General features: G+C 35.5%; 1 long non-coding RNA gene across 1 annotated transcript in view; it reads left to right on the forward strand.

Moving 5' to 3' along the window:
- Positions 1–23,906, forward strand: part of LOC121036090 (uncharacterized) — a 28,127-nt gene extending 4,221 nt beyond the window's left edge. Inside the window, exons 2-3 of the long non-coding RNA XR_005793229.1 lie at positions 13,806–13,810; positions 23,438–23,906. This is a non-coding gene — a long non-coding RNA (uncharacterized LOC121036090). The remainder of the gene's footprint in view (positions 1–13,805; positions 13,811–23,437) is intronic.
- Positions 23,907–27,763: the final 3,857 nt, after the last annotated feature.

Consider the following 27,763-nt stretch of genomic DNA (forward strand, 5'->3'; position numbering starts at 1 on the left):
TACACTAAAGGTCCTCTTTTGAACATACTACTAATTACTTTCTTGAGATCAAAATTTTTTATTCTGGACATGTTTCCAAGATTTATTCCTTCTCTATATCAAGTCAGTGAGAAAAATTTTTCTCCTGCTGGCATATATATAGCAACAATTAAGTGGATGATTAGAAAATTGCAAAATGTGTAATAATAGCTTCCATTTAGACAGTACCAATGTGTAAATTGCTGTTAATAAGTGCTTTATTTATTATGACTTGTATAATCTCCACAAGAGTTCTCCAACATATTATCGATATTATCCCCTTCTATATTTGAGGAAACTGAGGCACAGAGCTCTTAAGTAACATGATCCAAGTTCTTACAGTATTAAGCATGAGAAGGTTCATTTGAATCCAAGCTTCCTGACTCCAGAGTCTGAACCCTATGATGTCTTGCCTCTAAATTATATATTCTGATAATTTCATTCTATTATTCTATTCTATTCTTTTTATTCTATAAAATCTATTCTATCAAAATCTATTAATTAAAATATCACTAACATACAAACACAACAAAAAAGGATATTTAGTCTCTATTCCCACACAAGGAAAGTAAACCATTAATAATAGATTGATATCACTTTGCCGACTTGAAAATTGAAACATTGCTCTTCATTTTGATCACCTTAGATATTCTACTTTTCTCCTAATATATTATTTTTTTAGGAACTTGGTATTCATAAATTAAAATACATAAATGTAACTAATTAAACTAAAATTAGTAAATTGTCTGTACTGCTGGACTGATTCTAAGCAGGTGTTAATTGCATGTCTGAATATGCTTATAAATTTGCCATATAGGCAGGATTCTCTTTACTGTTTACTATCATTGCTTAGTGGATTTTGATTTAAATCATTCTGTTATTCTGTTTAAATATCGTAAACAGTTTTTTTAGAAATCTTCTGAGTCATTTTGAAAGGAAGTAACTGCGTAGTTGAATATTCCAACATATTCATATTTAAAACATTTAGAAAAGAACTCCTTTGCCAGTTAATGAAGCAAGGAGTGTTATATAGACTAAAATTATCTATAAAAAAGGTTGAGCTTAATGCATCACTTTCAACATACTAATGATAGATACAAAGTTTTTTTTTTTTTTTAAATATGGGTAGTGTGGGTAAGGAAAATCTATAAATCAGGAGAGTGCAGTGATAACAGAAGAGCACATTTAAAATGTTGATGAAATTGGAATGTGTCTTGGGATATATAGTGAATATTCATTCACCCAAGAAAAACTCATCTAATCTCCATCTAATAATTCAGCATTCTAATTACATGGTTAGATTTGAATTAATATGTTTACCAAGGATATGCATTTTAATTTTACTTAACCCCATCATAATTTGATCCAAAATATGAATGATTTTAGTCTTCTGCTGGATACTTGGCTCTTTTTGCATGTACACAAATGAAGGCTTATGTGTTGGAAATTGACTTTGGGTTTTATGCAAAGTCTAGTCTGTTTGCATTGATGTTAAATCCTTCATTATTAATAATGGAAGAATATTTTTGAAATATTGTAGAAAAGAGAAATGAAACATTAATATTACTATTTAATGGAAGGTTTTCATTCTTTCACAATTTTTAGAAAATTGTACTTTTTTATGATACATTTTATTTATTTAATTCCGTGGATGGAAAAAAAAGTGCTTTGGGGTAAGGTTATACATGAGACATAAATTAAAGAAAATTTAATGGGAACGTACTTAGTAAGGAAAAGAGAATAAAATATCTCTGTAACAAGAAAATTATTATTTTTTCAATGCAGACTCAAGGTTACATTTGAAGGTAATTATTAAAAATACAAAATTCCGGGGCGCCTGGGTGGCTCAGTTGGTTAAGCGTCGGACTTGGGCTCAGGTCATGATCTCACAGTTCGTGAGTTCGAGCCCCGTGTCGGGCTCTATGCTGACAGCTCAGAGCCTGGAGCCTGCTTCAGATTCTGTGTCTCCCTCTCTCTCTGCCCCTCCCCTGCTAATGCTCTGTTTCTCTCTGTCTCAAAAATAAATAAATATTTAAAAAAATTAAAAAAAAACCAAAATTCCTTTGTATTTATGACTGTTAATGGAACTTTATGATCTTCGATTCCAGTCACTTCTCCACTTAAATTTAAATATTTTTTTTTTGTGTGTGTGTGTGTGTGATATCCAATTCTTCTATCACAAGAAATGCCCTCAAATATGCTGTCCATCATCTGGCTATTTTAGTTAGCCTTTATCCCATCAGCAACAAGCAAGCAAGACTCTGGGGCTATGCCTTTCTTATTAATCCAAAATCATTGGTTTGCTCCTCAGTAATTAAACTTCTTTCTAACCTTGGACAAATAAGACATTACAATTTAAATGAGATTATTTTTTATTGTGAAAGTAGAATGAGAATAATTTCTTTAAAACATCTAGGCTTGGGGCAACTGGGTGGCGCAGTAGATTAAGCATCAGACTCTTGGTTTAGGCTCCAGTCATGATCTCACAGTTCATGAGTTCAAGCCCCACATTGGGTTTTGTGATGATGGTGAGGAGCCTGCTTGGGATTCTCTCGCTCCTTCTCTCTGCCCCTCCCCCACTTGTGCATGTGCACATGTGCATTGTCTCTCTCTCTCTCTCTCTCTCTCTCTCTCTCTCAAAATAAATAAACATACTTAAAAAAAATCTAGGCTGAAAAATATGTTCTATAACTGAGAAAGCTTGCCACTCATTGGTAGTTAACACCGAAGTTTCCCAGACCTTAATGTTCTTATCTAAATTATAACAAAAGCAATATTTTTATAAGTAGTTTTGATTATTTAATGAAGTGTTAAATTTAAAGAACATATTGTAAGACATAAAGCATTATACATCTAAGCTACTACTATAACAATTAAAGAAGAACAAATTTCCCAAATGAAGCAACTACTGAAATACATAAAAAAAAAAAAAAATCATATGGGATGATTGAAGAAAGCAAAGAATACGATTTTATCACAGACCTAGCAGCATGTATGTAGGTAATCAAAATAAAGGATATTTGAGAATTGTCACATTACCATTATAGGCACAGTAGTCAGGGCAACATTTTTCATTTACGATTTATCGTCTAAAGTGTACTGTATTGGGATTAAATTTTAAAACTTTCACCTACAGACACTTTTCTTTCTATTAGTTCATTGAATGATTTACAGATATTCGAAAAAAATAAAACAAAGATTGTGTTCAATAGTTTATAGAAGGGTAGAAATATTCTTAAATTATAATTGATAATCACTTTTTAACTTAGCTATTTCTAGAAACTCCTTTCTTCCACGTATGCTTCAAGTGTCACAGAGAAGATGTCAATCTTTTGACTCTGTCCTTGAAATAAATGCTGCAGATATGAATTGTGCATCTGTCCTTTGATAATATGGTCTTCAGCAGAGGCCCGAGAGAGGTGTGTGGGTGGCTGAAATTGTGCTTTTTAGGTCATATATAAGCTCAACAGCAGAAATGAAGTAAATGCACATTTCAGCTCAGTCTTCTGGCTTTACACTTTGCAGATTTGCCCCGCAAACTATATTTGCTCTAATTCCTGTATGTATTTTACCATGCTTTATACAATCCATTTTAATGTCTTATTTTATGTAATATTATAATGGACTAATTTGTGGCTCCCAAAATTCATATGCTGAAGTTCTAATCCTAGATAACTCAGAAGGTGACTATATTTGAAGATAAAGTCTTGCAAAGGTAATAAAGTTAAAAAGAGGTCATTAGAGTGACTCTTCACCCTTATGACTAGCATCTTTGTAAGAGGAGGAGATTAGAACTGGGATAGATCCAGTGAAGATAGATCTTCCAGGGGAAGATCCAGTGAAGATAAAGAGGAAAAGACAGTTTTCCACAAACCACAGAGAGAGGCCTCAGAAGAAACCAACCCAATGCACCGTGATCTCTGACTTCTAGCCTCCAGAATCATGACAAAAGATCTCTCTGTTGTTCAAGCCACCAAGTCTGTGGTACTTTGTTATAAAACCTTATAAAAGGAATACAAATATTAATAAACCAAATAAGCTATAATTTTCTATTTTTCTCATTTATTGCCTTTTGATATTTTGTTTCTTATGTCACAAGTCTCTGTAGACTAATCCACGTTTCACGATGGTCATTACTAACTAAACTACAAGATGTAGCAAAAGTAGATTGTTACCATAAAGTACAGTCATAATGAGTTCATGAGACCCAGAGAACTGAAGTGACTAGAACCCATTTTTTCTGACTAATGACAGAGTGGAATCTGACATATGATACTATGCTTATCATTGGTCAAATTTGATATTGTTTGTCTTTACTGTTAGAAATGTGCTCAATTGTGAGAAGTCTAGATTAACAGAATTTTTAGAAAGGTATCATTCCAGGGGCATCTGGGTGGTTCAGTCGATTAAGTGTCCCACTTTGGCTAGGGTCTTGATCTCAGGGTTTGTGGGTTCAAGCCCCACATTGGGATCTCTGCTGTCAGCACAGAGCCCCTCTCTCTCTTCTGTCTCCCTCTCTCTCTCTGTCCCACCCCCGCTTGTGTTCCCTCTCTGTCTCAACAATAAATAAGCATTAATGTTTTTAATGTATCATTCCAAACACCACAAAAAAATAAATTAACCTCTTTTAGGGAAATTCTCCAGAATTATTTTGATATTTGTTATCTTCAAGTTAAAATGAAATCTTATGGTCAGTATGTATCAGATGCCAGAAAATGATAAATATTTTCTGACTGAAAAAAGTAAGCAATTTGACTACTTAAAGAGACCTGATAATTCCACTGTTAACATATGTGGAAAATAAAAAAAATAATGAGTGGGAAGTTTTTACTGTATTTTGGATGCTCATTTGCAATGTGGGCTGTAACTGTTTTTTCTACTAAATATCAAATGAAATTATGAGAGTCTAGAGTCTAAAGAATTAGTAGGTGAGGTCAGTTTCAGAGAGTGAAAGAGGATGTGTTTTTGAGTAGGAAATTGTTGAATGCATTAATTTGGTAGAAAAATTTTGAACTCATTTTCCCTAAAATTTTAAAACGCATAAAATGCCCTTTAAATTTTCCAGACAACTTGGTAGGGGAGTTATTCATTCTGATGGAACAGGGAAACTGATCGGGCACAAGAATAAGTGAGCAGAGCCAAAGGGCTTAGCATAGTATGGGTTATTAAATTGCTTTCCAGGCAGGTACTCAGGAGAAATGAGTCCAGGCAGGTACTCAGCATCTAAGAAAAATTAAAGTTAAGGGGTGCCTGGGTGTCTCAGTCGGTTAAGTGTCCGACTCCTGGTTTCCGCGCAGGACATGATCTCACAGTTTGTGAGTTTGAGTCTCGTGTTGAGCTCTGTGCCAAGAGCATTAAGATTGCTTGGGATTCTCTTTATCACTCTCTCTCTGCCTGTCCTAGGCTTGTGCTCTCTCTCTCTCTCTAAAAATACATAAACATTAAAAAAAAATTAACACAAAAAAGAAAAAAAGATAGAGTTAAAAGGTCATAAGATTAAAATCTCTGCGAGAAATAGAGTCTCAAACAGCACCACTTTATGGCCCTCTAAAAGAGTAGCACACAGTAGAGGGAGGTTTTCTAGCAGAATAGGAGTAACTAGTGAACTAGGACCAAAAATTGCCACTGGAGATGATTTACTTTCTATTAGTTTGTTGGATGACTTAAAGATGCTATTCAATAGTTTATGGAATAGTGGATATATTCTCTTTTTTTTTTTCCAGTTTATTTATTTTGACAGAGAGAGAGAGGTGAGGAGGGGTAGAGACAAAAGGAAAAGAGAGAGAATTCCAAGCAGGCTCCACACTCAGCACAGAGCCCCATATGGGGCCCCAACTCTTGAAACTTGAGGTCATGACCTGAGCCCAAACCAAGAGTTGGAGCTTCACAAACTGAGCCACCCAGGCGCCCCTGGATGTATTCTTAAATTGTAATCGATAATCATTTTTCAAATGTGCTATTTCTAGAAATTTCTTTTTCCATGTATGCTTAATGTGTTACAGAGAATATGTCAACCTCTGTCTCTGGCCTCGACGCAGAAGCTGCTGGCTGCAAGAGCAAGCTAGGGAGTTTCAATTTGTTCACACTCCGGTGACTCTACTGCACCATCCACACTGAGGGTGGACTGCATAGGCATTTTCCAACGTCAGTAATTTAACGATGCCCTACAATCAAATCAATTCTCAGTTCAAATAATCTTCTAGGAAAACTTTCTTTTGCAATTAAGAAAAGTGACAGTTCCCTAAAATGATTTTTTACAACTGCTATGGCATTTTATTCCTGGATTCCCTTCTGGATACACTACGTATCTTGTCAAAGCCTGGTTTACATTGGGGCACCATAACATGTTTATACAAGTAACATAATTATATCCTGAACTCAGCTGCCAGCTGATTACATTTTCATTCATAACCCAACTCGACTGTTGTGCTCATTATTCTAGGTTAAAAAGGCTTTAGATAAAGAAAATCTTCATTTACTTACATGAAATTGGATCTGAGCTTTGCATTCTAACCTCCATTAACCCATTCTTAAGATTACCCAATACTAACATAGGAAATCATTTTAAACTCTTTAATACCCATTATATGCAAAGTGAAATATATAAATATAACAGTTTTAAAGGCTTTTGAGGTATGACACGGTAACAACATTTTTAAGATGTTACATCTAATCTTTTCTTGCAGAGAAGAAATATTTTTAATTACTAGGTGCAAATAACAGAAAATTCTATATATTTCACCACCTATCTCTCCTCTTCCATGTCATTATGCTTCACGTTATCAAAGTGACTTAATAACAACTCTTTTTTTTTTAATTTTTTTAATGTTTATTTATTTTTGACAGAGAGAGACAGAACATGAGTGGGGGAGGGTCAGAGAAAGAGGGAGACACAGAATCCAAAGCAGGCTCTGGGCTCTGATCTATCAGGACAGAGTCCGAATTGGGTCTCAAACTCACGAGTCATGAGATCATGACCTGAGCCGAAGTTGCACATTTAACCGACTGAGCCACGCAGGCGCCCCGAGTAACAACTCCTTTTAATAAGATTTTATATATTGATTTATTTTGGTTGATAGTACTATTCTCAAGGAAATGCTATATAATATTTAAATTGGAAGATTTTCTAAGAAATAGCACTATCCTGATTTTTATTTCCTTAAACATTGTTCACATCAAATCATGTCATTTTAGTTTGTAAATATATATTAAAATCGGCACTTTCAGTTGACCTTAATGGCTTGACTGAATTTCAACTTATGTGATTATTATTTGTCTATGCAAAGCACTCCTTTAATTAAAATTGCATAATATAGTTCCAGTTCTATGACCCAAATTATGCTCTTTTTTTGGAGTCATTAAATTTTATTAAGGATTGGCCATGCTTCTGGTACTAAAGTTTCATGGATTTATTTCTTCCTAAATCATTTAACTGATGAATCGGGACACAAAGCAGTCACTTTGATGCAGCAGCTTTGTACAAATGATCCTATGAAAATATAAAGGAATGATGTTTTATAGCCAAGTAGTACAGAGAAGAGGTAGCTGTCATCCGTATCACTATCCTCCCCTAAACTATGACATTGCTTACTAAATGCTTATATTGATTAATTCTTATATAAATTTGTTATTTAGGGGCGCCTGGGTGGCTGAGTCGGTTGAGTGACCAACTTCAGCTCAGGTCATGATGTCATGGCTTGTGAGTTTGAGCCCCACATCAGGCTCTGAAGCCTGCTTCAGATTCTGTGTGTGTCTCTCTCTTTGCCCCTCCCCTGCTCATGGTCTCTCTCTCTCTCTCTCTCTCTCTCTCTCTTTCTCTCTCTCTCTTTCTCTCTCTCTCTCTCAAAAATGAATATACATTAAAAAAAGTAAAAAAAAAAAAAAAGAAACATTTTAGGTAATCAGAAAATTAATTGCTTTTAATTATGTTAGAATGAGGCTAATTTCTGAGCCATCATCAATCCAGTCTCCCCAGATTATTGTTGTATAAGAATCCTTGTGTGTTGGAGAGCCTGGGTGGCTCAGCCAGTTAAACCTCTGACTTTGGCTCAGGTCATGATGTTGCAGTTGGTGAGTTTGAGCCTCGCATCAGACTCTGCACTGTTAGTGCAGAGATCAGCTCTCTCTCCCTCTCTCTCTCTCTCTGCCCTTCCCACACTGTTTTTTTCTCTCTCAAAATAAGTAAATAAAAACTTTTAAAAAAAAGGATCCTTGTGTGCTAAATATAATGTATTAGAAACTCAAATGTAACAGAACTTGTTACCAGTCTGAACTATATGCTAAGTCCAGTAGGAAAAAATATAGAGTGATATTTGCTTTGGCTTTATGTAGAGGCTTAGTTATAAGGAAATTGTCTCACAAAAACAATAGGAAACATTCTTCAAAAACCTCTTTTCCTTTCCTCTCCCTCCCAAATTTTGCACCACACAGCATCAAATCCAATCCCTCTCCACACTCTAGCTCTCCTATCCTGTTGTCTCTATACCGAGCATTAGCTCATTTTCTCTTAATTTCTCATTCACATCTGCCTACCCCTTCCTGCCCCTGACACTCTTCCAATTGCCCTTTACTGGAGCCCAAAATACCTTTCAGGCGTCATTGCCGGCTCCCTTTCCTCTCTGGTCCTTGCTGTTAACAGAGTAATCTTTCAGGATTGTCACATTCCAATTATAAAACTGAAAGTGACATGTATTCTTCCGTTTCCTCTCTTTTTTCATTTGTTCTTTAAGAAAATGAAGGCTTGGATGTATTTATATCTACAAAAGGGACCAATCCAATAGGATTCGAGCAGTTAAAAATGTAAATGAGGAAGGTGATAATCAGAAGATTCCAGAGGAAAAGGAAGGAGAAATGATCATGAACTCTGATGGGAAATTAACGTTAGGCAGGAGAGAATGTGTGATATAGATATGATCATAGAAAGGAAGAGGAGAAGCTCACTTCAAATATCCTGATCTTGGGGAGTTAGACAGACATATGATCTCTTAGGAATAAAGAGAAGTGTCATAGATTTTCTTGGACTTGCAAAGAATAAAATAGACTATTGAAGTGTATATCAAATATAAGTGAACTCAAATATAGATTAATGAGGGCTCATTCAACATTTGATAGGTCAATTTGTCCTCAACAAATTGAAAATTCCCTTATCACTCCTTTAATTAAAATTGCATAATATAATCTTAGTTTCATGACCTACATTATGCTATAATCCCTTATAGGAAAGGGCACAGTTAGGATACCTGACTATCTGATGTATGCTGAAAAGCAAATCAGGTCATCAAAGCATTGTAGCCTGTGAGCTTACAAAGGGGGAAGAGAAAAACAAACAAAAAAACCAGTATTGGTGTCAAAGATTAAGCTTAATGTATAGAAGGGATTACTGTGAAATAAAGAGGATAGATGACATTTTACATTCATGTTTTTCTGGGGCACCTGGGTGGCTCAGTCGGCTAAGCATCTGACTTCAGCCCAGGTCATGATCTTACTGCTCATGAGTTCAAGCCCCACGTCAGGCTCTGTGCTGACAGCTCAGAGCCTGGAGCCTGCTTTGGATTCTGTGTCTCCCTTTCTTTCTGTCCCTCCCTGGCTCACACTCTCCCTCTCTCAAAAATAAATAAACATTAAAAAAAAAAAAAAAGAATCTGACTTCAGCTGAGGTCATGATTTCATGGCCCATGAGTTCCAACTCCACATCAGGCTCTGTGCTGACAGCCTGGAGCCTGAAGCCTGCTCCAGATTCTGTGTCTCCCTCTCTCTCTCTGACCCTCCCCTGGTCACATTCTGTTTCTCTCACTCTCAAAAATGAAAAATATTTTAAAAAATTAAAAAAAATAGATTGAAATGTTTCTGATGGGTAATGAGAACTGGTCATTGCATTCAGAGTAGAGAGGGGTCTCTAAAGTTAGGATCATGAGGAACTGTGCATATCAGAGATGCTAAGTATGCTTGTTGGCATTATCAAGGATGGATTTTGGTGATATCAACACCCTCCAGTGAAGACAGAATAAATATTTGAAGGCTCCAAATATCCAAAGATAATAGTTCATTCAGAAAACAGGTGAAATATTTGGGGGGTGTGTAAGCTCCCCTGTGACTTTTGCCCGTGCTCGACCTTACCTCTTTATAATTACCTCATTGTGACAGCTCAATCCACTTTGGTTTCTCTCTGCCATCTGTAATCTAATTTTCCTCATCCCTTGGCAACTTGTAGGAAGTGATGGAGTTACACCTACTGATTATATTGATCAGAGTTCAGTTTCATAGACTTGTTACTTCTATAACTAGTTAAACAAAAGGTGATTTTCAGGGTATTAATTGCATTTTAGAAGAATGAGAAAGGTGAAGACACAGATTCAAGGATGAGCTCATAACAGGCATACTATCAAGGCCACTTTACAAAGTTGGACAGAAATAGCATTGTTTGTTTTCTGTAACAATCACAAATCCTCAGCTAATTCAGGAAAGTAAGACTACCGGTATTAGTTTTATAACCAGGTCATTTCTGCCCCACATTCCATTTCTCATCTCATTGTACTTGATTGCAGAATCAAAATTACATTTTATAACTTCAGGGACACAGGTGTCTGGGAAAGTTAGCATTTAGTATTCCAGCCTGACCAAAGAAGAGATATTAAAAGGAGGTTGGCATTCATATTGTACAACTCTATGATGAAATTTAAATTTCTTTTTTTTAATGTTTATAATTTTTGAGAGATAGAGCACAAGCGATGGAGGGGCAGAGAGAGAGACACACACACACAGAATCCAAAGCAGGCTCCAGGCTCCGAGCTGTCAGCACAGAACCGGATGCGAGGCTCGAACCCACAAACCGTGAGATCATGACCTGAGCCAAAGTCGGCTACTTAAAGACTGAGCCACCCAGCCCCGACCCCGATGAAATTTAAATTTCAATAACCCTCTCCCTCAACGCTAGTTGAGAATCTTTGACTTTCTACAGGATCACTGTATTAGAACTCTCCAGAAAAAAGGAACCAATAAGATATAGATAAGTAATACAGGAAGAGATTATGAGAATTAATACACACAGTTGTGGAGGACAAGAAGTTCCACAGTCTCTCATTTGCAGCTGGAGAACCAGAAAAGCTGGTAACGTAATTCTGTATGTATCCAAAGCTCTGGTGGCAGGGATGGGGAGATATGGTGTAAGTCCCAGTATGGGTCTGAAAGCCTAAGAACCAAGAACACCCGATGTTCAAGGACTGAAGAAAATGAATGTCTCAGTTCAAGCAGGAAGTAAATTTGCCCTCCTTCCACCTTTTTGCTTATTCAGACTCTGCATGATTTGAATGATGCCCACCCACATTTGTGATGCCATCTTCTTTACCCAGTCTACTGATTCAAATTCTAATTCATTCCTAGTGACACCCTCACAGACACACACAAATATGCTTTACCAACTATTTGGGCATCCCTTCGTCCAGTCAAGTTGATACATAAAATTAACCATCAACATCTTCAGCAAGTATTTCTATAAAAAGTCCATCTGGTACCATAATTTCATCCAGGTAGCCTAAATCTCCCTCCTGGTATTGCTTCTTTCCAACGTGCTGGTGATTCCTGTGCAGAAAAGCCTTTATAATAATAAACTTTACAGTAATGAAGTCTCAAAGAAATAACAATTGTTGCCAGTGTTCGGTATCTGAGCAGATTATCTTTCACAGACATTCCTTCTTAGGTTCCATCTGAGAAGCATAAAGAATCTGTTTCACTGTGGTCGGATCAAGGAATTAGGCTGATGATGGTACCATGGTACATCCAGCTTCACTACTCCACTTCTATGTCTAAGGCTTTCTTGTGCACACAAGGGCATTATACTTGAGTATTTCTTGTTTTAAAATAATTGCCCCAAGAAGCATATCACGGTTAATGCATATACATAAAACTCTGGTAGGTCTACCCCACTAGTGTGCCAAACATTCATAGACATGTAATTTCTATATGATATCTTACCAAGAACCCAAATACACATGACATATAGTCCCCTTTGTCCTAAATAGGTATTCTATTCCACTGTTCCCATCAGCTTCTTAAATCCAGGTTTTCAATGTGCCTATAATTGTGCTAACTATTCTTGTTTCCAGCCTGTTGTCAAACTTGGATCAGGAAATTTGCACAAAGGAAAAATATTGGCAAAAGACCTGTGGTATTGAGGAAACTCTGTAAACAGAAAATTGCAAACTTGGGGAGGGTGGGAAGATAGTATATTCAAGTTTTAAAAATCCAATAAATAAAGTCATTTCAGCTCTATCACTAACTCTCCACCCTTCAAAGGAAAATTAACAAAAGTGTAGAAAATCAAATAGGAAACTTTCTTCACAGGGGAAGTGAGAATGTGTATTTCGTGTTCTTTTTGTGTTATTTCATTTGGCAAAGAAGCAATTAAGCAGGTGAGAGACAACCCCATGGAAACACAAAAAGTAGAGAAAGTCTGTCTAAAACATCTGTTTAAAAATTCTGAAGTCAGAAGATTAGAGGTTGATAAAGAGAAATATTCTCTGCAATAGGTTTAACACCTGCTCACTGAATCCCCTAATGCTCTCGTGTTGTGCAGTGTTCTCCAAATCACAGATAAATCTGTCAATCAGGAAATCACTTAAATGAGGCCAAAACACCTTGTGGAAAAAAAAAAAAAGAAACAGCAATAAAAAATACAGGGACCAGAGAACTGTGGAACATTGAAGATGTAAAAATAAAAAAAAAAAAATTAAAAAGCACAGATTTTCATTTATGCTTCTTTGCAGTCCTTACTCAAATATTCTTTGTCTTGTAAATTTATTTTCAACAGAAACAATATATATTTTATTTTCCCATTGAGACTCCTTCTTTCTTTTATCTCTTGACATTCTACTATGATTTATTCCTAGGTTTACAAGCAGAAACTATAAGAGTGATATTTTCTTCACGCCGTGATCATTTTCAACTCTCCCTGTGATTCTGGTCTGCTGGCTCACTGTACCATCACTATTTGGAGCAAAGCAGTTACAGGAGAAGAATGTCCAACTTTCAAATGCATTTATATTTAAAACTCATAATATGAATTTTAAGGACAACTTATAACATAAATTAAAATTTCCAGGGTTCACTGTTTCTTCTTTTTGACAAATTGTTTATAAAAATGTCATTCATATTCACGACAGTTTTACTTATTATATTTTTCATTTTAGCATAAATGGCTGCTGAAATTATGGCATGAATTTTCATCATTTCACTCGCTGCTACTTTTTACTAAAGATAAATGTGAAATTATGTGTAAATATTTTTTTTCCTAAGCTTGTAACTGCTTTTCAAAAATCTGTTGAAACGTGTTTTTTTTTTTTTTTTTATTTTTTTTTTTTCTTTTCCATACATTGTTGGTAAATGGTACCCAGGCCACAATACAAAAATGGAATTTCTGTCCTATCAAGCTTTGGAAATTCAATGAGATGAACCTTGAGTTTCATGTTTGCCTCTCTAAATAATTTTACCAATTTCTTACAAAAGGATTTATTTACATAAAAATAGCCTCTAGGGGCGCCTGGGTGGCGCAGTCGGTTAAGCGTCTGACTTCAGCCAGGTCACGATCTTACGTTCCGTGAGTTCGAGCCCCGCGTCGGGCTCTGGGCTGATGGCTCAGAGCCTGGAGCCTGTTTCCGATTCTGTGTCTCCCTCTCTCTCTGCCCCTCCCCCGTTCATGCTCTGTCTCTCTCTGTCCCAAAAATAAATAAAAAACGTTGAAAAAAAATTAAAAAAAAAATAACCTCTAAACTGACAGCATTTTATGATTGCAGTATATGTTTCACTGTAAAAAAACTAGTGGAAAACAGCAAAAAAATACATATTAGTATAAATTATTTCAGGTTGTCATAATTGTTTCAGTTGATTGGACTACAAAAGATCATTGTCTTACATTTTAGATTTTAAATAAGTGTTAATTTCTGAAAATGTTCCATGATTTGTAGGAACAGGCATAAATAGTGCTTTAAGACATGACTCCCGGTAGAATAAGGAATTACATTCTCTGTAACTGGTTCAGTGCTTCGGGGGAATAAATTTGGTTGAGTAGACTGTTGGCTGCCACAACATACACTGGACCTGATTTCAGAGCCACTATGTTCCTGTCATAGCTCTGCCATTTTATCTTTCTAAATCCCATTTCATCAGCAACAAAAGTGAAGGATTAAATTGAAGTTGGATTTTACATCATGTCAATATTATACGTATTTATTTTCCTCAAGTTGCTCTTTGTAGACCATGTCTTATCACGTGTGTTCAACATGAGCCCACAGGTAACACACGGAGAGTCATGTAGGTCTACTAAATCATAAAGAAATCAGAATCCTAGTATATCAGAAATTCTCATGGTTTTTGAAAACTGATTGATCAATGATAGGAATAGACTTCATTGACCTATGCCTAAAGTTGATGGGGACTGACAATTCTGCACTATTCCTAGATGTTATCCCAGTTTAAGCTTATGAGTACATGGAGCAGCTACATGACCTGTCTTCTATTCAGATCTATTCTTTCTCTATCCTAACATACTCCAGGAAACTTTCTAGGGCCAACTTCCAGCCTTGATGGTGTCAGTTTCCAGAAATATCACTTATCAAGTTCTAATATAAAAGGATTCTTCATATAATTAAGGTGGGAAACTTGGATTGCACGTACTCCTATTGACTTTTCTATTCATTGACATTGCAGTTAGTAGCCAGCTAATCAGAACCATAGCATGTCCAGTTTGATCCTGATTATGTGTGCTTTACCTTGCTAAGAAAATCTCATGAAGTATAAGATGCCATTATGGAAAGAATAGTGGGAGTTGAGAGACCTTTTGTCACCATCCATATTTTGCCTCTTTAAAAACTGGAGTGGCAAATGTAAGTCTGATCACTGCCACCTGTCAGTTTCTTCTTGAGATTAAGGCTATGACAATGGCTTATTCTCTAGGCAAATCCTTAATTAGAGTGCAAAATTTTAAAAAAATGATATAACATTGTATATGTATAGACATTCTGCTTGACTTTCAGAATATTTCTACTTATATAAATCTCTCAAAGTAGGTATTAAGTCATTTAAGGATCAGAAAATACTTGAGTTGACATGTCATAGTCATGGAAGAAATTGGGAATACTGAAGAAAAGACTTGTTGCACAGTCAGAAATGGTTTTAGCTTTTTATCTAATATACTTACAACAGGCTTACCTTGTGTCTAGACTAAATTGGGAATTTTAGCATTGAGGCAAATAACAGTATGAAGATCTCACTAAAAACATATACTAGGAAATAAAATGTCCACAAATTATTTTCAAAAAGGGGATGTTTTGCTGGCAAAGCCTAAAGACATATAGAAAATCAGCATTCACATTTGGAAGTTTAACGTTTCACTTCTGGTCACTTCTCTAGAAATGTCCATGATCAGAGTACAGCAGAATGAGAGGCAGCATAGTGCAGTGGAGTCTGGGCTTGGGAATACAGAAGAGGCATTCTTTAGGTAAGGAATCCACGCTTCTTTATACTAGGGCTGCTGTAACAAATTACCACCCATTAGGTGACCTAAAACAACAGAAAACTGTTCTCTCACTATTCTGGAGTCCAAAAGTACAACATGAAGTTATCTTCAGGGACAAACACTCTGAAATCTCCAAGAGAGAATCCTTCCTTACCTCCTCCAGCTGCCAGTGGCTCCAAGCACGCTTTATTTTGTGGCGGCATAACTCCAAACCCCGTCTCTGTCTTCACTTGGCTCTCTCCTCCTCCTCCCTGGCTTCTCTCCCATTTTAAAGACATTCATTGCATTTAGAACTCATGTTAATCCAGGTTGAGAACAACTTAAGATACTTAATTGAATTATGTATGCAAAAATCCTATTGCAAATAAGGTCACGAGATTGAAGTATCTTCTTGACGGCTACTCTAATGTTTGCCATGGCTGCCATAACAAAGTACTACAGACTGGATAGCTTAAACAACATAAATTTGTTTTCTCACAGTTCTAGAGACTAAAATTTAGAGATCAAGGTGTAAAAAGGATTGGTTTCTTCAGAGGCTTCTGTCCTTGGCTTGTAGGTGGCCATGTTTTCCTTGTGTCTTCATGTGATCTTTCCTCTGTGTATGTCTGTGTCTGAATTTCGTCTTCTTATAAAGACACCAGTCATATTGGATCAGAGTCCACTTATAAAGATCTCATTTCACCTTTAAAGACTATCTCTTAACACAGTTACATTCTGATGTACTTGGGATCAGGACTTCAATATACTAATTTGGGGGTACACATTCAGCCCAGAACATTGATGGACCAACTGAGTATAAAGTTTAACTGAAACTCATTACGTTCTTACTTTACATGACCTAAGCATACCTTTCTGGAGCTCTGAATGAGGATAGGATAGGAATAATGACATCTACCCTGCGGAGGGGCTTCACGAAGATGGTGTGAGAGATTCAGGATACGTGTAAGCTCCATGCTGATCTGATCCAATCTGTTGAAACTATGCTCCCACAGTTGTCCTCATGCATAGTATATAGTAGTTGCTCTCTATATATTTGTTGAAGAATCGATGAGATATGAGCATAACAAAAACTTGTGCTCGATAAATAAAAACAGCTGCAGGTGTTAATCAAAACGGATTTCTTTATATTTTCCCTCTGACAGACTGGGTAGGAGCTGCCAAACATGAGAAAATAAAGATATTGTGTGGATTAGGCAAAAATCGTGATATTGTCCATAAGGTCACTTTGTATATTTAATCAATCAGGGATCTAATGCAAATTCCCTTAAGATTGTCCAACCTATAATTCATTTCTATTTCTGTTAACAGCTTTACAAAATGAATGCAAAGGTGGGATTGGCGTCAGTGGAAGTGGAAAGGGAGCAGGAAAGGAAAAGCAAAAAGAATGAGTGTGTTATCTGGTTCCCTTCCATTACTCCATCATGATTAGGAGCACTTGATAGATTTTCATTCTCCAAAGAATCTATAGAAGTTATCTCCAAAATCTCATACAATATTTGTTAAACTATCAACAAACCATTTAACATTATTTCTGAGCCATATGTAGGATAAATAATGTCACAACGATGGACACATTTTTTATAAAGGGGACAAACATTGTTATTAAAGTGAGGGTTCATAAAGCTTCACTTACACATATGGAGAAATGATTGCAGGATGATATATCTTGCAAGGAATAAAGCAAGACAGGCCTATCTGGTTTGTATTTCAAACTAAATGCTCGGATCTCTCTAACAGTTGGTCTTATTGATTTATTTGGATGGATACCTTTCTAAGTATGTAGAAAAACATTTATTTATATACCTGACTAGGTAGGAGAATTAATATCATCAAGTGACACTTATGAGACACTCCAAAATAATTCCTTCATTCATTTACAATTATGTAATCAGCATTAATAACATACCATGGATGACATATGTCATAGAGAATAGACTTTAGTCTTCGTAAACGTGCTATTGCAACCAAGAAATACAAGTGATATTATTCCAGTCTAAGGGTGTATGCCATGGAGACTGCTAATTCAGGCTCTAATTCATTTTACTTTAAACACATCCCCAAGTGATAGTAACATGGTAACTTGGTAGCATACAGTTTTCTACAATTCTTCTTCCACTAGGTTTTTGAGAAGCTCTATATGTATTCTTAGCAGAGAAACCTCCAAACATAAAGTCCAAAGGACCAAAGTATCCAAGGAATGTTTTATTTAAGATTCCTTCTCTGAGCGGGGAGAATAAGATTTATGACCTCTGCACAATAAACTGAACAATGACATTTCAGTAGAATGATTGTTGCTACTCCCTATTCTAAAACAAGGGCATTTCTAGTGAATCACAGAGTACTAGTAGGGTGTGCATACTGCTGTCCTGGTTCATGGGCAATTTTCCACCTGGTTATACTCAGCTGCATTTTATTTAGCGAATTAATCTTTCTGTTCATGGATTTACCCAAACCCAAAGTACCTCTCCTCCCAACACACACACACACACACACACACACACACACACCTTGAGGATGCTTAAATGTCTATGCACATTTTCTTATCTTGATCATATCCTCAGCTGCAGATTCCTTCTCATATCATATTTATTCACTTTTTAAACAACCACTTAAAATGTATTTAAGTGACAAAAAGCCACTTCCCAGAGGTATGGGGGCAATCAAAAAAAGTTAAGAAAAATGATGTTTCACCAAAGGAAATAAATCAACACGGCAAAAGGGCATCAAGGGAATGATCCCTAGGGAGCATGCTAGCAAATGTATAATAATTTAACCATAATTTTGAGGTGTGCGCAATTGTTTGTGTATGTGTATAAATGATTTTAAAATTTAAATTAAGAAATTGCTGCAGAGCCATTAGGGATCTCAGCTACAAAGCAATCTCATCAGTGAGATCTTTTCCAAACAATGGGATCTAATAGGTCCGATTAAATGATTCTTTATTTCACTTCATTGTTTGATTCCTTTATTGTGTTTCATATCTTATAATTACTTCTCACTTCTGTCAGGTATGCCTCCTTCACTAGATTTGAAACTTCTTAAAGTCAGAATTTGGTTTTGTTCATTACTGAGCACCTAGAACCCACCAAAGTGCTTATTGTTTAGAATGCTTAAGTGATTAAACAAACTAATAAAGATATGACATTTAAAAAGTCACAGGATTCCTCCTTTCTTTTGTTTCTTTTATTTCAATTGAAGGTTCAAAATATTCTCTTTTTAAAAATCTTATAGTAAATACGCAGGTAGGAAAAAGTTATAGATGTAGCAGGAGCTGAAAAGCCATTGTTTAGGAAAAATATTTATACATATATTTATTAATTAAGTACTCAAAAATGTGCAAGGTTCTGTGCTAGATTCTAGGTATTTAATATGCCCTTGAGATTTTTATGGACCAGTGGGGGATATTGACATCTAAACAAACAATACACATGGTACTCTTGTTGTATGAGCAAGAACAAGGGAAAGATTCCCAAGATGAGATAGAAATGTTTTCACAGACATGACCTTTAGTTTCAGTCATTAATGTTGAGCACGCTTTCTACTGGTGGCAAGATAGAGAAAGCACTCCACAGAAAGAGAAAGGGAAAAGAGAAAGGGCACAGCATGTTCACGAATACCAAGGAATTTAGTGCAGCGTTCATGAGTATGTAGGAAACAAGGAAATGTGAGGATGAAAAGTGAAGAGAAAACGTTTGGTCCTCACTTATATTGAAAGTGTTAATCTAGTGTTTTCCATCTCCACCAAGATTATAATAAATAAAAATGATTTGGGTGGAAGCAGGTGGAATTTGGATTAAGATTTTAAGGGAGATTTAAGACTCCCTATTATTGCTAATATTAAAGACCAGAACAGACATAGCCGAGATCAGTTTGATAATGGAGAAATAGACTAGAATACAAACTACTTCCAGGCCTTTTTCTTTTTTCCTAATTTCCTAATTTCCTAACACACAGTGAAAATATCCTAGTAATTTACCCTGTAACTCAAAGTTTGGAACTGCACTTCTGGAAATGTGAAGTTTGAAAACTTGAATTCTTATTACAATTACTTTTCTATACTTTACATTTATATAAAAGTTTTTAACTTCCTGTAGTCTAGAGCCAGAGATAAAGCCTTATTTGAAACTAGTATAAGTGTTCTTATATCTCTTATCACTTTACATTGTAAGTGAAAAAACACTGAAATTTCAGAGACAAGCACAATTGATTCACTAATGCCCTAAAAGATGTCATGCTGCTGTTTTTGCAAACATTTTAAAACTTACACAGATCTTGAGATAATGAATCATTCATACTGTATTTCTTTTTAAACTTTGGGATAAATAAGAATCGCCCCAGAGATAAGTTAAAAAAAATCACAATTTACTGAGCGGAGGGACATGCTGAGAGGGAAATGTAATACTCAGCAACAGAAGGCTGGCGTACCTTGGAAGAAATAAACAGAGACAATGTGGAGAGTATCTGGGGCCCCAGGACCTGTGCTCTACAGGCTCAGATTTCAAAGGAGGCAATCCAGAGTAATGGGCAATAAAGTCATCACCAAATGGTTTTCCTCTTTTTTGCACTGAATATATTTAAGATGTTTTGTGTCATGTGTTCCTGTTCTGTAGTCTCCACCTGGGAATTTTATTATGTCAATTATACATACTCTACATGCACCACAGATCACACACATCGTGCAATGGGGGATCATCCTTATAAGTGGGAGAGTCCGTGGGACTATAGTCTTCATTCTTCTCCACATCTCTCCTCCCTGACATTCTACTACCTATACAAATCACTTCCTTATATCCATCAATCTCTCAGAGCTAGATTTCCCAAGAAAATTTATCTTCTTTTGTTCCTTCCCTCATAGGTAAAGAACTTAACTAAAATTTCTGTCTTTAGCAATAGTCCTTGAGGGCTTTGTTCAAGGATGTTCAGTTGAGCTCCTGTAGTATTTGAGTCGTGTTGGCCTTATACACTTCTAGAGATGGCCCCAATCTGTATTCAAATACTCCTTCTCTCACAAAAGTACCCATTTTGTTTATTATTTTTTCCTATTAATTTTTCTGTCTACTTTGCTCGCTTTACTATTCCCTTTATTACAGTCACTGCTTGTTTTTCCTTCTCTTGTTTACTGTCAAGCAGCTCCAAATATGAGCTCTCATTTTCCCTAGGAGCTTTATACACAAACACACGTGTACACACATACAACACATGCTCACGTACATCTCCCTTTCTAGAAATTCTCAAGACACTAGCTGCCCTTGCGTTCTTACCACCTATGGGCTTCTGAATCCTCACCTCTGTTTCTCCAGTACTTGCCATTCAAAGGAAAACAATGATCCACACACTGAAAATTAATTCACTCTCTGTCTTTGTAGCACTTTACTAACGTCACCCCAAGTGCACTCGTTCCTTTGCCTAGATATCCTTCGGGTATCTAGGAAGCCTGTTGACCATCAGCAGAAGGCCATCTCCAACAGTAGATTCCTTCACACCCTTAGGAGAAGGCAGCAAGCAAACAAGGTTTTATTCTTGTTAGGTTTCTCTTAACTCTTCTCCTCCTTTCAGAGTCAATGCCTAATAGAGGCTCTGGGGACTCAAGTCTAAGCTTCTGTAATTCTGTGGTCCTAGTATAAACATTTCTGAATACAATTTAACCAAAATAGCAACATGGCAGAATCATCATAACAACTCCAGGCAATCGTCATAGCAGCTACATTCTTGCTCATTTTGTCTGTGTTGATTCAGCTACTCAACCAAAAGCCCCATCCATAGACAGTTGAAAGAGAGTAAGTCTGTAGCTCCATTTGCGTCTATGATGTAGACCCATAGTCTGCTCCACGTCCCTTGCATTCTCACCTATTTATTTGTTAAAACAGAAGACAGAGTGCATGTCAATTTACCTGCTCTGAGGTAAAATTTGAGGAGCAGATACATAAACAAAACCAAGAATCTAAGAAAAATCATCAAATGACTCCTAGAGAGCAAACATGCATTATAAAGTGTGGGTGACAAAGAAGACTAACATCCAAGAGAAATTTCTCGTAACATGTTCTCTTATGTTTTTAGAATGAATTCATAAATTTAAAACCTGATTTGAAAAAGTTTCTTTCCAATTGACATTCTAGAAACATGTTTTACCATGGTATCAATCAGTTAACTTATTTTACAGGGATATCTACGTGCTTGACTATATTCATCATGACCCAAATCACTGTACAGGCAGGGAGCTCACATAATGGTAAAGATAAGCTATTCTGTTTTGCTGCTACTGAGTCAGTGGGAAACAAGGGATTTTTGTTCTTGTTTCTGTTTTTCTTTACTGAAAATTGCCAAGTCCAACATGTAAAAATATTTCTTGGACATTTTTTTGTAAAAACTATGCCACTCTAATCTTTGATTCTTTAATGTCTGAAAATAGCATTGATTAAATTCATATAGCTTATCTCATTTTTGACCATAAAAATAAGAACACCATTTTTAAACCATCCTATACTTTTGTAAAATCTCTAAAACCCCTCTTGTTTTTACATGTTTATTCTTAATTTTTCTAGGTATTTTAAAACAAAAAAAGACACAGAATTCAAACTTATGTCATGATATTGTAAAACAGAAATGCTACACAGAACTCTTTCTTCATTTTCTTGGAAAATATTATAGACTGCAGGAAAAAGTATACTGTTATGTATAATCATTTTGTCAATTAAGTGAACATCACTATGGATGTTCCTGAGTTTCAATGAGAAGAATACAAATCTTCAGTGCTATCTTAAGGGGAAATTTACTTTTTTTTTGAGGCTAACAAATTAAAAAAAATCCTTGAAAAAACTTGGACACCATAGCATTTAGACAAAGTACATAACAATATATGACTAGATTTTATTTGCATATTCCTTTAACATTTTCTTTTTAATGAGTCCTAATATTCTCTTGCTATAAAAAAAAAATTGTGTGATAAAAATGAGATGTTTTCCTAAATCAGCCTTATCAGGAATTACTAATATCTATCTATTCAGGTAAGTATGACATAGGACATTTCTTTGCATAGTGTATACTGATAAAAGTCTTAACTTAAGGGGCACCTGGCTGGCTCAGTCAGTAGAGCATAAGACTCAATCTCAGGGTCAGGAGTTCAAGCCCCACATTGGATGTGGAGCCTACTTAGAAAAAAATAAAGACTTCACTTAAGTAAAGTGGTCAAGGGCATTGTGGGATTTGTGTGCCCATTCATCTCTCTTTATACACTTCAATTATGATGCGATGCCACGTGTCCACACGCTTCTGCTGCTAGTCCCAGGAAACTCTCATCGTTAAAACATTGAGTAACATCTTAGTAAAAACATATTTACTTCATGCTAGTTAATAGTGATAAGTATTCATATTGCAGTTTGTTTTATTAACATTGATTTAATCCAGGGGTGTGGCTATTTGAGTAACTACATGAAAAAGACTTATTGTCAAGTATGATGTGACTGACATTCTCAGCATTCTCTTATAGAGAATACACACCCATCCTAGTTCATTTATATGTAAAAGTAAATATAGCACTTTTACACATCCATGGCCATTTTTTTGCTACTAGTTTTGTCCAATGTTGTCTTCATTTAATAATGCCTATTCCTACTTTAAAAGATATGCTATCAACATAACTTTTTTTTAATAATTAGATTTCTAGAGAAATTAAGCATGATATGAAAGCTATCTTTTGTGGGAGAGAGACAAAATATAGTTTCGTTTTGTTCTGTTTTGTTTTTTAACTTACCAAAATTTACATTCTGCCCTATCTGGATGTCTTAGAGACAAAGGTACAAAAAAATCTAATTATTTGATCATTCAGTGCTAAAATAGTAATGTATTTATGATGGTTTGGTTGAAGACAATTTTATTTATCCTGGTCTTTCTTATTCACTTACGTACATATAGTATTTCCATCATGCTCCCATATCTTCAGTATCGCAACGCCAGTCAGCAGAAAGGAGAGAATGAGCCAGAAAGTGACTGTCAAGGTGCCATTTCAAGCCTATAAAGTTGCAACAGTTGCTTCTTAGGATAAAACGTGTAGAAGGCAGAAGTAAAATATAAGGTTACAATTGTCCAAGCTTGTTGAAGGAACAGAATGTGTACTAAAACTGAGTAGGGGACTGTCAGCCTATGGAGACCGTCTCAGTGACCTCAAGAGGAAACAAACAAACAAAAGAACTGGAAAACCACTTCAGTGGAGGCATGCAGGCAATATTTTTAGCAATCAGACATGATAGAAACATAATGTATTAATGGTCTTCCATGTGTCTATGTGGAAATCAGTAAACCTTAATTTTTACAAACAAATTATACCTTATAATGCACAATTATACTTGCAAACTGTATAACCGCTTCTCCCTTTTGCATGTAATCCCCTGTAAACTGACAAGTTTCCGGAGTTCCTTCAGAGCAATCTGAAATGCTGCCCCCAGGCTATAGTGTACCTTAAACAATAAATAAAGCTTGAGGGTTTGTTTGTTTGTTTTTTCTAGTTAGCAACCAGAAATTTGGAATTCTGATCTCACTGCTTTTTCAGAGGACAAGGTGCTTCTGTCAGGGGATTTGAACCTAGGCAAGTATAAATGTACTGTGAACAATTCAATTAGCAACACTTTTATTTATTTTTTTTTTAATTTTTTTCCAACGTTTTTATTTATTTATTTTTGGGACAGAGAGAGACAGAGCATGAACGGGGGAGGGGCAGAGAGAGAGGGAGACACAGAATCGGAAACAGGCTCCAGGCTCCGAGCCACCAGCCCAGAGCCCGACGCGGGCTCGAACTCACGGAACGCGAGATCGTGACCTGGCTGAAGTCGGACGCTTAACCGACTGCGCCACCCGGGCGCCCCATTAGCAACACTTTTAAAATAAATTTAGATATACCAAGCAACATGCTGAATATAAATTGATTCCACAAGTTCTGTTTATACTTGTAAATTAGTAATTTGTTGTTCCCATTTATTGAAAAAAAATAAGTTGGAGGGACAGTTTTCTATCTCAAAATATTGCTCATGTTAACATTTTGGCCCCAAATTCCATACCCCACTTTTATCTTTGTAGTGAATAACTCTTACTCTTCAATCCTGCTCTTTGTATGTTTTTATACATTGATACATTCTGATTTAATATGAACAAAATAACCTTTCTGTCTTCTAATACAGCATGGATCACAATGTAGTGTGATTATATGCTTAAATGTCAGACTGATTTACTAGAATGTGGGCTTTTTAAAAAGTAGTCAACATATACATTTTTTTTAATTCTTAAGGATCAGCATAACATTTGTCCAATAGTTGTTGTTTTTGAATTACCAAATGAATCTTGAATATAGAATGAACATTGAAAATATGCTACGATACAGTTTCTGCAAATAGAGCAAAACTAAAATATAAAATGATTTTTAAAAACAATTTAATGTTATTCACTCCTATTATTTTAAATATAAGAATTAAATATTGTAAGTACAATAATAGACACATCAAAATGCTGTAAGTAAAAGAAAGTTTTTAAAAAGAGAAAATTTTCATTAGCCATAATAAAGAATGGTGAGAAAGGATTTTCTTAAGTAAAGATAAAGTAAATAATTTACCTAAAATGTACATAGTACTATGTGGTCCTTTTAGCTGGAAAATAGTGCTCGAGAGCTGGATTTTGAGCAGCTGAGGAACATGATCTGGTTTTATAGATATTAATTTGGTGTCTGAGCAAAATTCAACCAAGAAGGTAGAGCTAGGCAACAGAATCCAGTTAAAAGGAATGGTTTAGGAGTTAGGAAGACCCTAGAACTTGGGAGAATCAAATATTGTAGTTAGTAAAAAAGAAAAAAAATTAATTAAAAGTCATAGCACACAGAGAGCTTAGAAGACAAGAGGAAGAAGAGTATTTTATAAAGGAAAATAGCGTTTTGCTTGTTTGGATGTTTGGTTTGGTTATTAACATCTCAATAGTCTGATTGAGATGTAAAAACCAATAGTTTGGTTATTAACATCTCAAAATAAAGAGGAATGGCCATTTCACAGATAAATTTTCAATGCAAAACCTTTTTAAAATGTTACCTATTTTCTATTAGAGTTTTGTTTTCTACAATATCTTAATCATTTTAAAAATTCTTTTATTGTTTTTCCGTAGAAAATGGGGAAAAAGCAATTAAATCATTCTAACTTTTGCATTAGTGTACCTTTACTGGAATAATAATTTTCAGACGTAAAAATAATAATTTCAGAAATAAACTGCTTTTTTTAAATGTAAAGAAAGAATGGTGATAAGTCACTAATTTTTTTTAAATTAACTGAAGCATTTTAGAATGTTAATTATAATTTCTTTACAGTATATACGTATTGCATTTTTTAATCAAATGATTACAACCTAGGGCACTGAGCTCACAATTAAGTGCTCATTTATTTGTCTCTCAGGGGATTTCTCAACTCTCCATATATCAACCTAAGTGACTCTTTCGTTTTGTTGAATGAAATATCAGGTTTCAATTCCCCCTTTCTGTCCATCACACAACTGCATGGAGGAACCATTAATTCCTTCATCAGACTCAAAATTAATTTTATTTTTTTCTCACGAAATAATAAATGTAACTATACTCAAATGTAGTAATAAATGCAGCAACTTATCTCTTTCATTCACAATAATTTCTTAAGATGGACTAATGGTAGAAGAACATTGGCATTCATTTTAAGATTGTATTCATTTAAAATTTAACCTGTGTGCATGCACCCTACATAAACAAGCCAGCCATTTTTCTCTTCTATGTACCATTTTCTTTTTCTAAGTAATTGCTGAAAACTGGAATACAACTTGTGATTTTATTTCAAAAATAAAACTCTACTGAAATGTGGGGATCCTGACTGTAATACAGAACTGGATGGGCAAGTGCCTGGGGAAACAGGGGAGTGAGGCCGCACATACTCAGGAAGAGTAAGTGATGGTCGAACTGATTAACTTCATGCTAAGGGGCACCTGGTGGCTCAGTCGGTTGAGGGGCAGACTCTAGATTTCATCTCAGGTCATGATCTCACCATTCATGAGTTTGAGCCCCGCATCAGTCTCTGTGCCGACAGTGTGGAGCCTGCTTGGGATTCTCTCTCTCTCCCTCCCTCTGCCCCTCCCCAGCTAAGTAAATAAACTTAAAAAAAAAAAAACAAAAAAACAAAAACCTGATTATCTTCATAATGAGAAGCAATTCAGTGCTACAGAACTCTCATTTTCCAAGATATTAGAACAATCATTCTGTATAAAGAAATAATATTTAAACATAAGTTGGGATGGAAGAAAGAAGTTTTCATTGCTAATGGTCTAGAAACATTATTCTTATGTACAGTGAATAAATGCAAACAGTCATGAATCCCAAACATTAGGAAAACATCAACACAATCCTGCTTGCAGACATATGTGTGAAGTGTGTGTGTGTGTGTGTGTGTGTGTGTGTGTGTGTGTATTTTTTCAATAAATACTTAGAAAGGCACTCAGGAATCTCTATAGTATGATTCTAACGTAAGATGTCGTTTTAGTCTCACATTTAATTCTGTTTTTCCACTTCATGATCCAGTTACAATACATTATTCAGGATATCCTGAACTGATTTCCTGAATAAATGTATTGCTAAAAGTGTTCATTATCATAGAATTCTCTACAATTCTAAGAGATCCATGTTGTTTAAACTGGTTTTTGTGTGTTTTCAAAGAAATCTGCCTTCAAACATTTAGCATACTTCTCATGTAATTTTCATTTTATTGGTTTAATACCAGCTTATCTTCTTGGATTATGCTTTATTTATCTTTGTAGTTTTTTTTCTGTTTTTGTTAGTACTTTCATAATGCTTTTATATATTTATACTCAATCATATTCAATCAATAAGAATATTAAATTTAGATAATATCCAGGAAGGTAAGAGATGTAGCATGGGGTTGAAATATGCTGCAATACAAAGAGAAGAGTGTCAAGATAGTGTAGGAAGTTTGGTTCCAATGTCATTGTTCACAGAAATAGAAAACAAAATCCTAAAAATCATACAGAAACACAAAAGACTCCAATAGCCAAAGGAATAGTTAGGCAAGAAGATCAAGCTAGAAGCATCACACTTCCTGATTTCAAATTATATTACAAAGCTATGTAGTATTCAAATAGTATGTTACTTGCATTAAAAACATGCATAGGGGCACCTCGGTGGCTCAATTGGTTGAGTGTCTGACTTCAGCTCAGTCATGATCTCACAACTGG

This window comes from Herpailurus yagouaroundi, unplaced genomic scaffold (genome assembly GCF_014898765.1).
Source record: "Herpailurus yagouaroundi ecotype Mexico unplaced genomic scaffold, PumYag 162, whole genome shotgun sequence".
NCBI classification, from domain to species: domain Eukaryota; kingdom Metazoa; phylum Chordata; class Mammalia; order Carnivora; family Felidae; genus Herpailurus; species Herpailurus yagouaroundi.